The sequence below is a fragment of the Octodon degus genome, unplaced genomic scaffold (assembly GCF_000260255.1).
Source record: "Octodon degus isolate 3935 unplaced genomic scaffold, OctDeg1.0 scaffold00020, whole genome shotgun sequence".
Classification (NCBI taxonomy): Eukaryota; Metazoa; Chordata; class Mammalia; order Rodentia; family Octodontidae; genus Octodon; species Octodon degus.
Genome location: NW_004524596.1, coordinates 980,650 through 997,108, shown reverse-complemented (window position 1 = coordinate 997,108; position 16,459 = coordinate 980,650). Strand labels below are relative to the sequence as shown.

Here is a 16,459-nt window from a genome sequence, read left to right as displayed (position 1 = left end):
CATTTTTGCCCAGTCCTTTCTTTTCTCTCTCCTCAATTTCTTTTTTGCATTGTTCAAACTTTGTTTTAAATTTCTGTGCATTCTCGGCACTTCGGAAGCGGACGGCAAGCCGCTCCGGCTGGGGATACTCATCGGCGAGGTCAGCGTGGGTACTCCAGACCCAGGCAGTCACTCTGCGTTAGCTCCATCACAGGTGTGAGATAATGGTTGGCGCAGATTTTCAGGGCTTGTCCCTCCTCATGAGGAGGCGGATGGTCCCCTTATCCTTACGCTTCCGGAGCTTGACATCACCAGTGCCTGGCTCCTTCCATTCTGGAAGCAAATCGGAACAACTTTGCTCACATTCTAAAAACTTCCTCCTCATCTTCCTCTAGCGTTTTAATTTCTTGCTCAGAAGACAAACTATTGGTTCAAACCGGGGGTCATGGCTGGATTCGTCTGCATTCTCAGGGGATGTATCACGGTCCTCACGGGTACCTTGGCGGCCGCCGCTCGGCCAGCTTGGTCGTTGCTGACTCCGCGGCCTCCGGGTGGCTACTCGATGCTCCTTCCCTCAGCGTGTGGCGCCGGCGCCTCCCGCCTGCCCCTCGAGTTCTCTTTTTGACTGAGTTCACAGACTCATCCTGAAGAGTAGGTATCAATAATGCAATAATCTTCCTATTTTAACACACATATCAGGTTATGTAGGAGAATGTCCTTGTACATGAGAATATAAGGCACTGTTGGGATTTAGATAAAAATATGCCCTGAAAGCCTCGTGTTTAGAAGGTGACTGGCTCATCCGGGCACTATCCTCGTCAGTGACTCCAACCACAGATGAGCTCAGAAGCTGAACGTGTTGCGGGTGGGTCTGGTTGGAGGTAGTGAACTGAGGACCTAACCTGGAAGACTGCATTCTCCCTACTCCCAATCCTCCCTGCTCTACTTCCTGGCTGCCATAAGATAATCAGCCGTCCTCTGCTGAGCCTCCGTCACCAGGCCTTTGGGAGCCAGCTGACCAGAGAAAGAAAACATGAGCCAAAATGAACTTCTCTTCAATTGTAGGTATGGAATATCTTGTCCCAGCAATGAGAAAGTGAGTAAGACAGATTTTGCTACTACAGAAGCAGAATCACTGCCATGACTACACCTGAGCATGTCGTTTAGAGGCCTTCAGAACTTGTTTATGGGAAGAGATTGAAAAGGTTTGGAGATGCCGGCTAGAGTAATCCTAGAATACTGTAAGAAAAGCTTGATAGGCAATACTACTCATAGCTCAAAAAGCCAAACTGCTGACAGACACACAGACAGTAAAGGTAAGGCTTAGGTTTCAGTTGAAAACAAAAACAAAAAAAAAAAAAAAAAAAAAAAAAAAAACCAAAAAACTCTCCATTTGCACAACCACAAATGCTATAAACTGGAAGCAAACATCTACCTTTTGGCCATGTTCTGACCCTTTGTGAAGACTGAGGGTGGTAGACTAGTTAATCTGGAGGAGGAAATTCCAAAGCTGTCCAGCACGGAGGCTGTGGAATAGGTATTGCTGGCTGCTTGCAGCCAGATCTGCAGTGAAAATCAGGAGTAATGGCAGAACTAAATAATTTTAAAAGTCTGTAGCTTTACCAGGAAGGAAACACCTATAAAACTGGGGCAAAAACCAAATAAAATATTACCACTAAAAAGTGGCCAAGTAGATTGTATCAGAATAGAAAAACATCTCAAGAATCAGTAAGACCCCACTTTTTGAAAGCTCAAAGATGTAAAACTGTAAGCTATCTGAGAAGCTAACCTTAAAAAGGCTAACCTTGCTTGAGAAGGGCTACCTAGGGTACTGGTTGCCTGGGATTCCTTTCACAGCACTCAGTCATCTAGCACTATGAGGTTTTTACAGCCACGATGCAAGGAGACCTGACTACCGCCCTAGCTGGTGGCAGGCCTTACCATCACCCAAATGGTTAGGCTTTACAACTATACAGAATATAAGAGTTGTAGAGTCAGAGAAGCTTCCACCCAGATTTCAGATGAAGGCCTGGGAGGATAAGCAGTGTGCCCCTGAGAGTGCAGTGCACAAAGCTGTGAGTGAAGCCAAAAGTGCACGAAGACTCCAGGCAATTGAAGATGTCACAAACATGGGATATCGCCTAAAGAAAGACTGAGACAGTAAGTGGAACCACACTGAGAGAGGCACATGGATTACAGCAAGCAAGGCCACTGACGCTGCCTAAGCCCTTTGGACTTTGTATCTCATCACTACTTGCTTCAGGGACATGGAACTACAGGGTTTATGTTTGCCCTGCTGGATTTCCATCTTACTTTGCTCCCATTTCTTTGTATGCCTTTATTTCTCCCTTTGAGAATGGGAATATTACCTTACGTTATTGTATTTTAAAAGTGTTTTTCTTTCTTTTTTGGTTTTTACAGGTCCTCATAGCTAAGGTACTTCCCCTTGATTTAGGGGCTAACTTTGGACTTGCACTTTTCACTACTGCTAAAACTGTTAAGACTTTGGTGACTCTTAAACCTGAATGAGCCAGGCCGGGGAGATAGCTCAGTAGAATGAGCGCTTAAGCCCAAGGTGCTGAGTTTAATCACCAGTACTGCAAAAACAAACAAACCAACCTGAATGAAATGCATTTTGCATGAGAAGAACACGAGTCCTTTGGGTCCACAGGAGGAAAGTTACGGTTTAGAGAAAATGTTGGGGAGGAACGGCAGCAGTCGAGCTGCATAGTTCCGTGAGGCTCCCGTGTGCCTCAACCTGCAGTTTCCGCATGCGCCCCCGGCCAAGATGCCCAAGAGGAAGGTCAGCTTGGCCAGCCAAAGAGGCGGCGAAGGAGGAGCCCAAGAAGAGATAAGCAAGGTTGTCGGCTAAACCTGTTCCAGCTAAAGTGGAAACAAGGCCAAAATAGTCAGCGGGAAAGCATATATCTTCGGACAAAAAAGTGCAAGCAAAAGGGTAAAGGGGAGCCAAGGGAAAACAGGCTGAAGGGGCGAATCAGGAAATCAAGGAAGATTTACCTGTGGAAAATGCAGAAACTAAAAATGAGGAGAGCGCAGCCTCTGATGAAGCAGAAGAGAAAGAAGCCCAGTCTGATTAATCACACACCATGTCTTATCAGTGCTCCCTGTCTCCCTTCTTGTACAATCCAGAGGAGTATTTTTATCAACTATTTTGTAAATGCAAGTTTTTTAGTAGCTCTATAAACATTTTTTAAAAAGGAGAGACTCCTACCTCATTGCATTTTTTAAGTGTAAATGATTTTTTTCTTTAGAGGTAAAATCATTCTCTGGTTTATTTTTTGGTACAACCAGAAATAGTGGGACACTGAATTATGGCAGGCTTTGACTGTCTTGGGTGTGAGCTTAACATTCCATAGGTGGGGGATTAGTTTTGGTTTGGGTTTTTTTTTTGGGGGGGGATTAGTTTTATATCCTGCAATACAAAGCATACTAAATGGCAACTTGGAGTTACAGCTATGCATTTAATATGTCTTAGACACTTTAAATGACTTCTATTCCCATGTTTTTAGTAGAATTGTTTCCTAAAGAAAACTACTTCCTAATTGTTGCCCTGTCAGAATCGTGTGCAGTCTGTAACATCTTTGGTAGTGGTAGTCTGGTTTGCCTCATTTTGTTAATATGCTGTGAAAGATCAAAAATTTGAGTATGTAGTGTATATGATACAAAATTGTGAATTGGCAGGACTTAAGTAAGACTTTTTCAGCATTTGAAGATACTGGTACTTAATCCTCTTACAGAAAATTTGCCTCTAGGGTTCGGGGAGATGGCTCAGTGGAATAAGCGCTTCCCTCGCAAGCACAAGGGCCTGAGTTCAATCCCCGGTTCCACAAAAAAAAGAAAAAGAAAATTTGCCTCTAAATTTGAAGCTGGAAAGTCTTTGGAATAACTGAAAAACAATACATGGCTCTTTTTGGTATGTTTGTTAAGAACTGTGTACAGAGTGAATCATGTGTACTGATCCTCAACACAACCAATGAAATCTCAAATATTGAAGAAAAAAAAAAATGTTGCACCAAAACCTCATGTGTTGTAGGGCAATTGGATCACAGGGGTACAACACTCATCCATGGATTCCATCCTTCCATCCATCAGTGACATCAGTAGCCAAATATGCTATTAGGACATGGGCCTGATTGGAGGTATGTCACTGGAAGTGTGACCCGGAAGAATGCACTCTTTCCCCCAGCTCCTCACTCCCCTTTCATCCTGGCTGCCACAGAATGAGCAGCTGTCCTGCACCCAGTCCACTCTACCATGCCCCTTCTGCCTTAGAGCCAGCCAGCTATAGACTGAATCCTCTAAAAATCATGAGTCAAAATAAACCTCTACTTTAAGTTGTGGATGCTGGGTATTTTATCCCCCCCCAAAAAAAAAAATGATTTAAACAGATACCATGTAGCAACTTACTCTACAACATTTTACAACACAAAAGACAAGAGTGTCGTACTTGTGCTTTCTCTGAAATTATTTCTATAAAAAATTGGTCAAAAGTTGAAAAAAAAATTTAAAATGTAATAAATACAGACTTCCTCAAAAGAAAGTACAGGAATTTAATTCATTCTGGTAAAACCCAGAGACTAGTTTCTAAGCAATGAAATAGCTCCTAAATTGAAAGTTCTTTATATTATGCTAGATAAAACATGAATGTGTTAGACCAAGAATATTCTGAAGAATGAGCTCAAGTGTAAGAAAACACATCTTACACATTATTTCTCTGACAATCCAAGATCCTATTTAGTCAGGTAAATCAGAGCAAAGTGATACATAACCAGACTTACCATTTCACCTTAGAACTAAATGTCTTGGTCTTACTTCACAGATACTTACCAACAAAAAAGTTGCATGCTTCTTCAAGAAAAGAATAACCTTTGGTTGAATACATATGAGTAAAACATATAAACAGATCATATAATTACTGCATGAAAAAGGGGCAAAGTTTTAATATTTTTAAACTCCATGTGTTTATAAAGTTTTTATGATTCCTCTTGCCATTGATGTCCAATTTCACTGCACTACAGTCTGGGTAATATGCATGGGATAATTTCATTTCCTTTGCATTTACTTAAGCATGCTGTCTGAGCTAGTATGTAATCTATTTTGAAGAATATCTTCAGTGCAGCTGAGAAAATGTGTATTCTGATGTTGGGTGGAACAGGCTATAGACATCTACTAAATTCATTTGTTCAAAAGTTTGGTTCAGTTCTAATACTTCATTGCTAATTTTTTTGTCTAGTTGGTCTATTTTTGACAGTAGGATATTAAGATTCCCCCCAAGATAACTGTATTAGTGTTTATCTGATTTTTCATCTCTGTTAATATTTATTGTATATAGTTGGGTACATTGGTATTTACTGTATTTATATTTATGACTGATACTTTTCTTGGAGTCTTCCCTTTACAAGGATGTAGTGGCCTTCTTTGTCTCTCTTTATGAGTCTTAGCTTGAAATTCTTTTTCTGCAAATAAAAGTTATCCCTGATCTTTTCTGGGTTCCTAACATGGAGTATTGTTTTCCAACCTTCAATTTTCTTGTCTATGAATTTCTTTCCTAACTTGTATGTGGTTCTTATATACATCATATTGTTGGATCTTCCTTCTTGATCCAGTCTGCTAGACAGTTTCTTTTGATTGGTGAATTGAGACCATTAACATTGACGGTTATATGGGCTGAAGAGATGGCTCAGTGGTCTAAAGCACCTACTTGAAACAAGCTTGGCAAAGCACAGGGACCGCGGTTCGATCCCCCAGCACCACATGCCAGCCAGCCCCGCTCCCTGGTGAGCTGAGCTGGCCACACACACACACACACACACACACACACACACAATAAATAAATGTAATAAAAATAAATAAATAATTAAAAAAATAAAAAGACATTGACGGTTATAACTGATATGCACTGACTTATCAGTTATGGATGGATGTTATTTACCTACTGTTGGTTCCTTTTTTTTCCCTCCCCCTCTCCATTTAATTATTTGCCTTGCCTGATAGATTCTTGCTGTTGGGCTTCAGAATTCAAGTCCTTGTTATCTCTTTCTAGAATGTCCTTCTGAACATTTTAGTAAGCTGGTTAATTTTCTCAAGTATTTCGTGAAGTATCTTATTTTTTCACCAATTCTGAAAGATAGTTTTTGTTTTGTTTTGTTTTGTTTTGTTTTGTTTTGTTTGCAGAACCGGGGATTGAACTTAGGCCTTTGCGGTTGCCAGGCAAGCACTTATTCTACTGAGCTATCTCCCTGGCCCCAAATTGTGCCGTCTGTTTGTTTTTTGTTTTTGTTTTTTTAATGTGGTACCGGGTATTGAACTCAGGACCCTGCGTTTGCCAGCCAAACGTTTATTCTACTAAGCTATCTCCCCAGCCCCTGAAAGATAGTTTTGTGGGGTACATTAGTCTAGGTTGAAGGTTGTTTTCTTTTAGGGCTTGAAATACTTCAATTTCTCTTTGTCTTAAGGGTTTGTGTTGAGAAGCCTGCTGTAATTCTGATGGGCTTTCCTTTATAGGTGATTTGTTTGTGTTCTCCAATGGTTTTAAATATTCTATTCTTATGTTGAATTTCTGGAATCTTGACTATGATCTGCCTTGCTGTAGATTTTTTTTTTTTTAATCATGGCTAAATGGAGTTCTATATGCCTCGCTTATGTGTATGTCAAATTCTTTCTCCCTATCAGGGAAGTTTTCTGTCTGGAAGTCTGTGAACAGATTTTTTTTATATCATTTCTGGTATTTCCTGCTTTTTCATTGATTCCAATCAATATATTATTCTCCTTTGCATCACCTAGCAACTACTAGACTGATTTTTCCTGGTCACTTGCTATTGTTAAGGAATCTTTCTTTTCTTGATCACCACAAATCTATCTTCTATATCTGAGGTTCGGTCCTCATACTGTCTCATTCTATTACAAATACTTCCAATGGAATTTTTAGTCTCCTCCATATCTTTTTGAATCTGACTTATAGATTCCATTCTTTCTTATGTTGGACGTTCACGGTTTCTATCAATGTCCTAAGCTTCTTTTTTTAAATTTATATCTACTCTAGAGTCACTAGTATGTTTTCTATTTTGGTCACTATTTCAGTAGTTATCTGAGAAATTATTTCAGGTTTGATTTTTTGCTAGAGCCTCATTCATTTGCTTTTTTATTGTTGTTACCACTTCAGAGAGGCCAGATGGGTGGCTTTCAGATTGTTCCACTTCATTATCTCCTGGGTTTGCCTTTGGTGAACTGGATGTCTGGTGTTGCATCTTCTTCAAGTATCTTCTCACTGCTTTTCTTTTTAACTTCTGGGTTGATGTTGGTAAATTATCTATGATAAGTTGCTTTATTGCTAGTATTTAGAACCTTTAGGAAATGATTTCTTTTCCAAGGTGTCTTCCAGTTGTAGCTGATTTTTGGGTTTTGACTATTGAAGATCCTACCTCTCCAATTTGTATTGAAGAGTAGGTAAGAGAAAGTCACTGCCTGGTTGGCCCAGCCCGTTTCTTTGACACTGGCCCACAATATTCTATTGATCTTTAGGCAATCTCAGTGCTGGTGTACCAGGAAGAACAACTGGTTAGAACCAATATGTCACTTTGGCTAAAGTGGCATCATCAGTAATAACAATAGCATCAAACACACCCCCCAGTGAGGGGAGTCCTCCAAGTCTGGTTCCCTTCCACTGGTGTGTCTCTCCATGGAGTCCTCTGTGGCTAGCAGCAGTCACTGCGTGTCCACAGGTTTTAACCGTTCCTCCCACACAGTGAGTTGGGACTGAGGGAAAAGGCTTCAGTGGCTACCTCCTCCTTCAAGATTGAAGTTTCTCTCTTTGCTCTGCCTGTAGGCTTCAAGTCTTACTTCAGAACCTTCCTGGGTCCGGGGGACTCACTTCAGTCCTTCTTCTCTTCCTTACATTGCTATATTACAGGTTTGTACGTCAACTTTCAGAGGCTCTTTTTCTGACATATACCACTCAGCCATCTTCAAGTTTTAACACTTTTGTGAAAAGAAAAAAAAAAAAAAAACTATTCTAATGCTCACTTAATAATTCAAAAGCTGCATCATGAAATTTATTTCTAATCCCTAATTACCTGCAAATAATTTTTATTTCCAAACAAACCTCATGTTGTTTACTATAGTGACTCACTAGCTAAAACGTATTAAGTGTTCAATAATTATGTACTAAAAAATAAATTTTATGTCAGATACACTCAGATATTTTGCATGATCTCAGAGTGTCCTAGTGTCGTTGATGCTCCCACATGCTCTCCAAAACAGGAGAGTGCTGGAGAGCACAGAGGGAGTCAGCACTCACTGAGCTGCAGCTCATGAGCAAGCCCCTATACAAGCACCTGTGTCAGCCATATGTTTGACAAAGATTAAAAACAGAACTCAAACCTATTTCACTCCCATGCAGAATGTACTTCTCTCTGCTTTAAGCATGACAACCACCTAAATAAGATTTAACTACTCATAAAACTAAGAACATTAATATATAAAAGGGATGCTGGTATAGTTACTTCCTCCACTGGATTAAAATATTCTGCTTTATAATTTATGAAAAATATATGGACATAGCTATAGTATTTCTTTTTAATTAGCAAATTACAGAAATTTAATTTTTACAGTTTTGGAGGCTGAGAAGTCTAAAATCATTATCAGCATCTCACAAAGGCATTATTGCTTTCTTCGGTGTATTTTTAAATTTTCAGAGCAGAATAACTTCTAACTTGTTCTGAAACAAATTCAAATTTTTCAAATAAACTGGGGTCTTTACAGATATGATAAATGGAAAAAAGTTCTGCCCAGCAAAGTAACTCAGGTCTATCTCCAATAAGCAAACTGTTTATGAGCTGAAAGCCAGCCTGAACTATATAGCCAGATCCTGTTAGAAGGGGGAGTGAAAGGGAAAGGAGGGGAGGAAGGGGAGGGGGAGGGGAGGGGCAATTTATTTCAGTAATGGCCTCTAAGGCATCTGTCCTGATCTTTCTTTCTACTTTCTGAATTTGATGAATTTCATACCTGAAAGTCATGGACATTTGGTTATAAATAAAAATTGGTATGAGGAGGCAGTCTTTAAGGAAAAATGATAACATCAAAAAGAGACAGCATGTGCATATACCCTAAGCTAACTGTCAAGAGTAGTAAGTTTCCTGAACAAAATAAGAAATGAAAGCAAGATGGAGTCTGCTCCAGGGGGATGACTGAAGAGATGGGAAAATAAAGAGCATTCTGTGGTACAAGTCAGAAGTATGGGAAGTCAAGTCACAGAAAAGCTGGCCATGATGATAGGTACACCACAGATGAAGTCATGTTGCAAGCGTTATTGTGACATAACACTATTTTCAAGGTTTAAGGCTTCTTTTAATGTACTTACACTTTGAGTGTCCTTTGAGGAAAAAAGTATATCTGTGTACATGGAATTCCTAAGTACAAGCAGTAACAACTTATAAATCTCCAGGAGCCTCAGTTCAAGGGTATCTCTATGCAATAGGAAATAAAACTCCAGAAAGTAATGACCTTGTCCTTTCACTGAAAGCGATTGTCTTAGTTACTCTTCTCTCGTTGCTGGGACAAATACCCGACACTCAAAATGAAGGAAGGAAAGGTTTATTTAGCTCACAGTTACTGGAGGTTTCAGTCCATACTCAGCTGGGTCCAACGCAGAGCAGCACAGAGCAGAAAGCAACCTTTCATGGCAGTGGCAAAAAGCAAGAGCGCAAGGGAGGGGTAGCAGCAGCTCAAGCAGCTAGCTTCTCTTCCCACCTTACATTGTAATGCAAATTACCTTCCCCAGGGTAGGGGAAGTACTCATACCTATGGGTACTTCCCAGTATTTACCCACCTATGGGTAATCCCAGCAGTACTAAAACCCATAATCCCAGCCTTGGATCACACATAATCCCAGTGGATCATGAGTTAACACAAACTCTAGAAGTCCTCACCCCATGACTGCATGAGACTTTGGGGGGACAACTAGACACAAACCATAACAGCAATTCATTCTCACTAGCACAACATCAAAGTGTTTATCAGTTTTCTGAACAGCCAGGTAGAAATTGGCTGATAACTTAAAAGGTATGACTGATCATGTGCCAGATCATCTCATACTTGCTTTGTTATGCAACCTTTGTGTGCATATGTGTTTATAGAAGGATGGGATTTATTATAAAAATATATATTTAATCAAATATTTCTAACAGTTAGTTGGGCTGAACAGCTTTCTTTTGACAGGAGCCTGCTGTCATTCCACAGTAATTTACAAATATAGCAGTCAAGATACTTGTCACCTTAAACTCCCAGGATTAAGAATATTTCCACTGGGAGGGCCAGCCAGGGTCTGATCCCTAGAGTGCTGTGCTGGCCCCGCCCCTGGTGTGCACTGAGACAGCTAATGAGACTGGGCATGGGGGGGGGGGGCACGCGCACCTATAATCCCAGTGCTTGGGAGGCTGAAAACTGGAGGATCACTACAAGTCCAATCTGTGCAGTGAAACCCTGTAGACTCTGTCCTAAATACAAAAAAAAAGGATTATTTCCACTGGAAACAAGAAAAACGAATTAAAATCTATTGACACACAAGGCATGGTAGCTCAGTTCTGTGATCCCAGCATTCTAGAGGATGAGGCAGGAGGTCTGCTGCAAATTCAAAGCCAGCCTGAGCTATATAACAAGTTCGAGACCAGCTTGCGCTGCAAAGTGAAACCCTGACTCAAAAACAAACAAAAAAAAAAATCTATTGACATACCCACTAAGTATAAACAATATTGTCAAGCCAGTTTATTGTTAACCCTGATTTACATCATGCACAGCAAAGACAGTTCTGAGAGAGAAAAGTCATAAGCCTTTGGAATAGGTGAGCACATCTCACTCCAAAGACCAGACTTGGCAGCTCTGTTAAAACTAACTCTGAACTATGTGGACAATGATTCAATCTGTGAAAATCAAAAATACCTTTTATTGGAAAAATATTAAAAACTCTATCTAACCATTTTTTCTCCTAAATCCCATAATATGGAAGTCAGAATGTGGCCCAGCCAAGAATATGCTAGTAGTTATTGCTTCTATCCTCCCTGAAACCAAGTGTCCTCATGGCAGCTGACCAGATCCCCTTTTATGATTCCAGAGTAAAGTGAAGGACACAAGGGGCAGCCCTCACCCACACAGTCTCTCCATCCTTCTTCCTCAGCCACACCTGAGGTCAGTAATTCAACTTTTCCAGTTCTGGGCCCCTTTAAACTCTTAAAAATCACTGAGGAACTCCAAAGAGCTTTTCTCTGTTTTATCAATACAACATTCTAGAAATGAACTGAGAAAATTGTAAATGTTTGATTCACTTTAAGATAAAATAAGAAATCATTATGTTAACATAAGTAGCATATTTTTATGAAAAAGAACTCTAATTTCCTAGACAAAAGAAAAGATCTTTTCCTCAGCTTCCCAAGAGCTGGGATTACAGACTGCTATGCCCAGCCAAAATGTCTTCAAAAGAGGGGCACTGTCTCACAGTTTTACCAATTGTTTTACTGTCTGGCTTAACAGATGACAGGTGGAGTCTCGGTCTGCTTCTACAGTCAATCTCTTGCCATATGATATTCTGGTTGAAGCTTCCGGGTGAAGAAAAGCTGGCTTCACCCAACTATATAGCTGGGAAAGGAAGGAGCATGTTATTAGCTCTTATAGTTAATTGTGGATATTATTCTTTGATATTACAGCAAAATTTAGTATGTGTTTTCTCAAAGGTTACATCCAATATTCAATTTGAAACCTTATGGATGAACTTTTTGTTACACTAAATACTTTGTTACACTACAATGCACTGGTCAGTAAACAATAACTGCAGTAGTCACTGGTCTATTTTGCACTTTTACCCTTACTTGATTTTGTAACAATATGCATTGGTCATTTGGAAAATGGGCTGATCTTTCAAACGTTGATACATTTCATATAACATCAAAATGCAGGGGCTGGGGCCGGGGAGATGGCTCAGTGGAATAAGCGCTTCCCTGGCAAGCGCAAGGGCCTAAATTCAATCCCTGGTTCCGCAAAAAAAAAAAAAAAAAAAATGCAGGGGCCAAGGAGATGGCTCAGTAGAGTAAGCGCTTCCCTGGCAAGCACAAGGGCCTGAGTTCAATCACGTGTTCCACAAAAAAAAAGAAGCAGTGATACCATCCCTAATCTCACCAAAAAAGCCTAATTCCAATTACAGTATTAGGAAGTTGTCAAGGTAATAGCTGTAGAGACATGTTTTCCGAAAGTCTTATTCTTTTTCTTGAAAGCTCAAAATTTTATCATCAATAACAAATATCACTATTTTCCTTGAATTGGTGAAGTTACTTCATTTACTTAAGGCAAATACCTAGGTCTGCCTACTCAATTTGTCCATTCTTTCAAGTAAAAATGGTGCTCCATGGGAAAAGCAACTGATTTAGCTGCAGTAGAAACCATCAAGGACAGAACTAAGCAGCACAAGTGTTTGGATAGTATTTACTGCTTAATAATAACTGCTTTTACAAAAGCACTTGTAAATAAAACTTACTAAAATCAGTAACTGTGAGGCAGTGAAGCATATAAAGAACTTTCAGCCTATGTTCTATATGTTACTGGGCAGGAGACAAAAAAACCACCAGAAGCTGTAAGGATAAACAGGGTACCCTGCCTAAGGCAGTTTTTTCCCAGTTCGAAGGGCCAGGCTAATGTGAGGTATTTTAACCAGCACCCCAACAAGTGGTGCACACCCTTTGTCCAGGAAACTTTGGTAAATGCTACCAAAAAGTGTTAGGATGTCTACCGGTGGTCTCACAGAAAAGCTGAAGTATTAGATTAACCAACATAATGTGGCTGCACAAAAAGCTTCAGTCTGTCTGCCCCTGGAACACAGGGGATTTTTTGGTTTTGTTTTATTTGTATAGTAAGAGTCCGCAGATCGGATTCCTAGTGATCCACCGGTTTTCTGCCTCCCAAAGAGCTGGGATTACAGGCATGAGCCACCCAGGGGCAGGGCCAGCACGACAGAGTGGGATTGGGACTAAACCCAGTCACTCCATCTGCCTAAAAAAGCACTTTAATCCCCTGAGCTATTCAGTCAGCTGCCCCTGGAAGCTACTGAAAATATTTTTAAGGTTTTTGCAAGTGTAATCTGCTTCATCTTAAAGTTCCTAGCTATTTCCTATTTTTCATTTTTCCATAGATTCCTAGGACTTTTAAGTGTTTGCTAACAATAATAAAATTTACTGTATGTCATCTACCACTTGTGCTTCTCTTTCATACCACTTAACTGAACTAGTCAGTGAATTTTTTTTATATTCTATTATCATTCGGCCCTGGACTCAGCCAAGCAGGATCCTGCTGGGTAGTCCCTTGGTTGGCCTTATCAGAAGCCAGGCTGAGCCACCCATCGGCAGGCTCTTTTCTCACAAGCCACATCCTGACAGCGTGTGTACTCTGGCTCCCTGTCCCCTCATAGGTTGCAGCTGCGAGACTGAGCTCAGCAACACAGCCTCTCACAGAAGCTTCCATTCGCTTCTTTGTGTTTGTGTTCATTCAACTCTTTTCTTCCCGATTAGTCCAAGTCTTCTATTGATATAATTTTGCTCTTTTTCTTTATGAATAAAGTTTTACTCATTTTTACCATAATTATATGAATATTTATGTAGAATATTTTAATTTGGATTGCCTGAATCATTATATTCAATATATGAAATATGAAGATGGTTATCACCATAGTTTTTCATTAATACATAAAAATTGCACAGATTATATTTACAGGGTACCACATAAGGTTTTAGTACCTATATACTGTATACTCTGCGGTGTTTAAATCAGAGTAAGCATGTTTATCTCCTCAGTGTTTCCTTGTGGTAAAAAATTCAAAATGTTTCTATTTTTTTCTTTAATTTGAAGAAATCAAAAACAACATTTATTCCTTGGTATATCACACTGCTCTTGCCACTCTTTCTTCCCATTTCTGTGGTTTTCTGTCCTGCCCCCTCTTTCCACTGTTTGGGTACACAGTGCATCCTTGAACTGTCAGCACACAGCAGCCACATGCTTGCTCCACATTCATGCACAGGCTAAGGTTCTGGTCCACACAGCCCTTTATAGGAAGTTCAACTGCAAAAGAACTTATGTTACGCCAGGCTCCCAGGATGAAGAGTCCCAGGGAGAAGGACAGAAGAAAGCAGCAGCTTATAGGTTGTCACTCTTGCTCGTGGTGCATTCCAGCTCATCTCCCTGCTCTCCCAACTCTTCTACCACTTCAAGCCAATCTGCCCAGTCTCTGCAGCAATGCAATGAGAATGCTCAATGCGTGGATGGCCAGCTGACTCTTGCAGTGCCTTGCAGAAGCAGTGTCCTCTGAGACTGTAGCCAATTCACAGCTCACTCGCCACAGCACATGTGTCGTGCTGCGTGGCTGTTAAAGGAGTGCTTCTCACCTCCTCATGCAGTATAGAAACTCCTAACAGTAGTTTCACAGCTTAGACATCATGGGATCACAGAAAGACAGCATACATTCCATAGTTCCTCCTCCATGTCTGCCAGCACTTCATTTGCTTCCTGCTGCTATCAAGGTCTCTGACCAACTTTTCCTAGGTCCCTAGCACCTGCTCAGGGTCTCCTTCCCCCTGCAGATCTTCATGGCGGTTGCAGAAGATCTGCAGCTTCTGGAACTGCTCCAAAGAGGAGGCGCTGATATAGGCAGCTGTGGTACAACCCCCAAGACTCAGGAGCTAGTCACTTTCTTTTTTTTTTTTTAAGACAGCTATCACAGAGAACACCACACACTGCTGCAGCCAGAACTAGGTGCTTCTGGGGCAGATTAAACAAATAGACAGATGGCAGATAGGTAGACAGATAGAGATAATAGATGGATTTTTTTATATATATACAGGACACTGTCAATATCTGTGGAACACCACACCAGTACTTATTTCTCCTGTCTAACTGTAACTTAATACCCATTGGTCTACTTTTCCCCATCCCTTCCTCCTCCTATCCTTCCCTGTACTCTGACAACCACTATTCTTCTCTGCCCTGCCCTTGCCCTGCCTCCCCGTTTCTGTGTGTGTGTGTGTGTGTGTGTGTGTCTGTCTGTCTGTCTGTCTGTCTGTCTGAATGTCTCTCTCTGCATGTCTGTCTCTCTCTCTCTCTCTCTCTCTCTCTCTCTCTCTCTCTCTCTCTCTCTCCACTTCAAACTCAAGAATATCTGGTACGAGCCCCAGTCTGGCTACAAAACCTTGATTGAGTCACTTAAACTTTCTTTCCTTCAGTTTCTTCATCAGTAAAAAAACAGACAAAACCTACTTACTTGGATTCTTTAGCATCTGGCTTATGACTTTTCAGTAAATGAAAGTAAATATAGTTAACTACAACTACTATAATTATTCTAACAAATAAAAGTATACCTACAATCACATGAGCAAATCTTTATATACTTTTTAATCACTAAAATGCACATATACATGGTTATTAATGCAGACCAGAGGTAGAAGACACATTTTCTTATCTCAAATATTTCAAAAGCTCAATGGCATGACCCAGCATTATAACACAGGAAGCTGTACAATTATTTTAGCTACTGTTGGGATGTCTCAAGTAGTAATGATCCCTCTTAATCAGTTATTAAGGATTGGGCAGTTTTACTTTTCTTATACCTCTCCTATAAAGTGAAAATAATAATTACTACCTTTTATTGAGGGTTTGTACCAGGCACTATTCCAAGCAAATATTAATTCATTTAATTCCTCAACATAGTTATAAAGTAGGCCTGATCGATATCCCCACTACAGTGTACAGGAAGTGAAGCGCTGTGATCAGAGAACTTACCTCTGGACATAACAGGACATGATCTCTCTTCCTTTTGGACTATGAAGTCTACATATAACCTAATGCTATTCTGAAGCAGGCAGCGGAAAAAAATACAATGAAAGTGAGAAAAGATGAAAAGATTTGTTTGTGCCCCTAAATCAAGCTATCTCTAAAATCTGAATACCCCAAGTTTCCCAGTTATAAGTCAATAAATTTCCTCCCTCCCCCCAGGCAGTGTTAATTAGATTTCTGTCCCTTTAAGCTAAAAGACTTTTAACCCTAAATTTTACCAAAGGAGAAATGTCAGGAGATTTTAAGACTCACTCTGAGGAAAGTGAGAACTTGAGAATTGGACAATGAGAGGGCAAGGAGAAAAGCTGGGAAACATGATAAGGGCAAAGCCATACATTTGTATGCACAATGTGGGTAAGGCAATGATCCTGAGAAACATCAGCAGGTTTTTGAAACTAGCAGTTAATTGGTAGGATTCTCATCCTGACTGACTATATATGCTGATACCTGCGAACCAAGAATCTGCACTGAAGATAGCAATGTGTAATAGAAGGGTCACGCTTGGAATATCTGTCATTCTGGTCTTCTAAATGCATACTTCTTGTCATGACATACCAATTATTACCATACTGTCTCTCAAGTAAAAGTTGTTTTTTTT

At 40.3% G+C, this 16,459-nt stretch overlaps 1 protein-coding gene and 3 pseudogenes across 6 annotated transcripts in view; 1 reads left to right on the top strand and 3 right to left on the bottom strand.

Annotated features, from left to right (window-relative positions):
- The window catches only part of Ttc27 (tetratricopeptide repeat domain 27), a 213,366-nt gene that overhangs the window by 102,226 nt on the left and 94,681 nt on the right, over positions 1–16,459 (bottom strand). The gene's annotated exons all lie outside the window — the stretch shown is intronic.
- LOC105741686 lies at positions 5–895 on the bottom strand (annotated as a pseudogene).
- Positions 2,768–3,077, top strand: LOC105741708 (annotated as a pseudogene).
- LOC111815702 lies at positions 14,170–15,817 on the bottom strand (annotated as a pseudogene).